Below are 4,886 nucleotides of genomic sequence, written 5' to 3' on the forward strand. Positions count from 1 at the left end.
ATTTATTCTTTTGTCATTGTAAAACAATATTCTATTTATGAAAAAGACTGGTTTGATTTGATACGAGGCTTTATTGTTTTCAATGTAATTGTTAAACAATGCCGGATGTCACCGATGCTTCGGACTCGGGGCGTGACAATATGCAATCTCATTATTTAGCTGTCAAGGGAATTCTTAAATATTTGAAAGGCACACAAAATGTAACGGCTAAGATTCCACGACTGTCCCCACTGTACCAAGAAGAGTTTTCCAGCGTGCTTATGTCCTCACTCACACGCACCCGAGGAAACTTCCCAGGGAGTCACCCATCCCAGAATTACCCCAAGTCAAACACGCTTAACTTTAGAGTTCTTATGTGATGAGCTATCGAAAAGAAGATGCACCTTCTTGATATAAGTATCACATATCAAATCTTTTAAGCCCTCTTCAACTGCACAGTCCCATACCTAAACAATTTCGAAATCTCTCTCTTTCCGGTGTAAGATCGGTTCATTCATATTCTCTTCGCCTAGAAGCCTTTCAGGAGCCGCTCATTGTCCGTGCAACCTCATGGCACCGGAAATCACCTCCGCATGATTAAATTGCTTTTAAATGCTAATCATGATATTTATGATATGCTTAAATGTAAGCTTGCATGATTAAATGATTATATGACATGATTAAATGAAATTAAGGATTTTACCCGAATATTTGATAATAGGCAGGGGAAAGGAGACCGGGGACGACCAAGACAAGAATGTTTATTTTTATTTAAAAATGTGCAAGGCTTCCTAATATGATTTAAAAATGATTTAATTTTTCTAAAATGTTGGAGTTCGAATTATTTTACTTGTCGAGCTCGATTTTTCCCGGGAAGCCGATTTTGGGCAAACGATGAGTTTTAAAAGATCAAAAATATTATTTTATTGAAATTAATTTTATAAAATTTTATGTTTTAATTAATTAAGTGTTATTGGGCCCAATTTAATGATTTAAAGAAGGCCCAATTACCTTAAGTTTGCAAGCCCAAAACTAAAATCCATTAGCTTGTTAATTAATCTATAAATAAGTGGCCAAGGCTTTCAAAACACCATATTTTAACCTTGAAACAGCCGAAACACACCACACACGCAATTCCTAATTTCGAAAAAATAAGGAGAAGGAAAGCTTGTGTTCTTCGTCGTCCGTTCGTCCTTCCTCGCCGACGACTGAAAATTCGAGCATTATAAACGCAGAGGCACGTTCTTAAACTCTTTTAAACATCATACAAATCATATTATCCATGATTTAATTTTTTATGCATGAAAAATATGATCGTTCGATTATTTTTACGGTAGATCGTATATTTAAAAAAAAACGACGATTTTACGTTTATATTAAGAAAGTTATGAACCCAAAGGACACGCTGCCAATTAAGGTTGATTTTTGATCAAAACATGGGAAATTTTAAGGGAATTCATGCTAGAAACCGTGGGTTATCAAGAGGTAAGAACCGAGGAGTTTTTTTTTGGAGTGCAACTCATGCATATCTTTATATAGGAGTTGGTTATTGTGCATGGGGGCTGGGCTCGGCTAGGGCTGGTTGGGGATTTGCTAGGGTCATGGTTAGGTCCTAAGAAGAGCCCTAGGAGGGCTAGGGCTCGAGTCATGGGTTGGGGAAGAGTCCACGTGAAGTGGGACTCTCCCCCATGCATTGAGCGATGGAAATTCTGCAGAAGGGGTGAGGGACTCACGGTTCAGGGTGGGCTCTGGGTAGGTAGTCCAATAGGGGCTAGGGATGATTTTTCGTGGCTAGGATGGGGCCTGGTGCAGCCAGGGCTCGTGGTGGCTCGAGGGAAATGAGGGTCGAGACCTTAGGAACATGATAAAGCTGGCGCGCAGGTTGTTTTCTGATCCAGGTGATTTGCTGCTGGGTTCAAGGACCTGGGCTGGTTTGGGTTGGGTCTGGGCGTGGTTCAGGGATGGCTAGGGTCAGTTAGGCTTGGTGGTTAAGGGCTGGAAGAGTCCTAGAGTCACTAGGAGTTATATGCAAGAGTTCATCCATGCGCAGGTTATGTAGCTAGGTTCCAGGAGTGTTTGAGCAAGCTAGGGCTAGGTTCTATGGGCTGGGCTTGGTCAGGAGGGTGCCTAGGTGGGTTCGCTAGGGTTTGGCTTGGGCGTGGCTCGAGTAAATTAGGAGTTGGCTCGGGTGGTTCGATCAAGGGTCAATTTTGAAAATTAAAATACAAAAATTGGAACCATGGGTTCACGGGTGTGGTTCATGGCTCCCAAAGGTAGAATAAATAATAAAAATGTTATGTTTAAAAGTTGAGATCAAAATAATGAGTTTTGGATTTATCCGAGATTTAATCGCCTCACAAAACGTTAATTAAAGAATTAATTGAAAAGCCTAGTTTTGTGCTTCATAAAATTATGGAAAATTATATTTAAGCTTAAATAATTATTTAGAATAATCTCATGCCATTAAAAGTGAGAAAAAGATAAATTCGAGAATTTTTACGTCCAGAGGCAAAACGATAATTTTACACTTAGGAAAATACGTAAACGCTTGGCAGCGTCCGATGGATCATAATGCTTGTTAAATTATATTATATGATTTAAAATGATGATTTTGATGATAATATGTATTTTTATGATTTATGGTAAAGATGTGCAATTTATACTGTTTAAAATGTTATTTTTGGAAAGTTGTGTTATTTTATGATTTGGAAAGAAAGGAAAATATTTTGAGTGATGTGAATTGACTTGACAAAAGATATGATTTATGAAATATGATTTTGTGGAGAGCCCATATACGGGCCAAGGCCCCAGAGGGACGCCGTGTATTGGGAAAAGCCCAGAAGGATCCCGACGATCGTATTTCTACGGTGAAGCTCAGTGCACACCCCCATGGACCATGTGGAGCTAAGACTGTAGTCGACCAAAGGATAAAAGCTAATCACTTTCAATGATCAAACTTCACCCAAAATGATATATGATTGAAAGCTTATGATTAAAAAAATTATTTTTATGATATATAATTTATGATGATGATTAAAGTTATTTTTAAAATGATTTATTTATGCTTAAAGCTTAATTTAAATGATTTTAAAATTATTTATTTATGCTTAAAGTTATTTTGAAATGATTTTAAATGGTTTATTTATGTTCAAAAGTCATTTGAAATAAAAGTATGATTTTAATGCATGTGATTGTATATGTATTAATTGATATCCATGTTTAGAGCGTGCACTATGTTTGTATGATGCAGGATTTGATGATTTATGGGAGGTGCTGACGATTGATTGGATCGAGTGCAGCAGTACACACCCGAGGGCCTTATTGTTTCCGCACTAGCTTGTTAGATTAAATGATCTAAAGATTATGTTGGAACTTTTCAAGTTCGCGATCTTGATTTTGATGTTAACAAAACTTGTTATTGTGTTTCTAACATATTTACTCAAGTGTGAAGTTGTTAACACAAGAAGCAAGCTGAAACTGAATTCTGCACAAACTGAATTTCTGGCGAGCTTCTGTGTTTTGATTATATCTCCCATTTGGATGATCCAAATGACAATCCGCCAACTTTTCCAATCAGAAAACTCAATTTGAAACAAGTCGTATTTCACGTCAGTTAGGCAAAATCGGATGTTATCATGGTCTAACTGATCGCTGAATTACCGAACTGATCACACGAAAACAGCAATCAGTTGGGTTTGAGCAGTTGCGGTATTTTGGTCATATCTCTCAGCTCGGTTACAGAAATAAAGCGATTCAGTATGCGTTGGAAAGATAAGACAAAGACCTAGAAATCTTTTTCGGAGGTCAAAATCTGAATCGAAGCTTAAGATGCTGAAATAAGTTAGGCTGATTTCAGCACACCAACTGAAATTCAACAAGACCAACTGAACTGAACCAGCTACTAACCAACTGAACCAGACCAGCTGAAGACTAGTTGAACCAGACCAGTTGAACTGAACCAGCTGGAACTGAACCAGCTGAAGACCAATTGAACCAGACAAGCTGAACTGAACCAGACCAACTGAACCAGTTGAACTGAACCGAACCAGCAGCTGACCAACTGAACTGAACCAGCTGCTGACCAGTTGAACTGAACGAACAGTTGAGTTGACCAGAGTTGACCAGAGTTGATTAGTTGGGAAAATGCCCAGCAAGACGAATTTGACCGTTGCAATTTCAGAAACAGTACAGAAACTTTCCAAACGGTCATATTCTTGTGTCTAACGTATATATCATTGTTGGGGCTTATAAATACATCATCTTGAAGATCAAACAAGAACTTTTGAAGAGGATTCAAAGCATGGGTAGTTAGCATAAAAAAATCAGCTAGTTGAGAGCACAAGCCCTTGTGTGAGGATACTTGTGATGTACACTGTAAATGATAAATTCCTCACACACAATCACTCACACATATACAAGAGAGTTGAACTTCAAAGTTTAGTTGAGTGAGTCTTGCACAAAGACAATAAACTTGTGTATGTAGTCTTTGCTTATGATACATTAAACAATATGCTGATTGTGAGGTGCTGCCTACAATCTTGAGTGCTAGGAGTTCAGTTTAGGCAGTGGGTAAGTCCTAGCTGAATGGGTTTGTACAAGTAGTTGTATAAATCAAAGTCTTCTAGTGAATCCTTCCCAAGGAGAAGAAGGGGTGACGTAGGAGTATTTGAAGTCTCCGAACATCCATAAACAAATTTGTTTCTATTTGTTTATTGCATTTAATTATCATTTTCATAGTTTTAAAGATGCATTGTTGAAGCATTTTATGTGTTCTTCAAATACCAAAATATTGCATATCAAGTGTTTGATAAAATGCTTCAACTAAAATATTTTTACTCATTCAACTTGCATATATTTTAAATTGTTTACAAAATGTTTAATCGGTTTCTACGAAGGATTATTTCGAG

Source organism: Primulina huaijiensis, chromosome 15 (assembly GCF_012295235.1).
Source record: "Primulina huaijiensis isolate GDHJ02 chromosome 15, ASM1229523v2, whole genome shotgun sequence".
In the NCBI taxonomy this organism is placed as follows: Eukaryota; Viridiplantae; Streptophyta; class Magnoliopsida; order Lamiales; family Gesneriaceae; genus Primulina; species Primulina huaijiensis.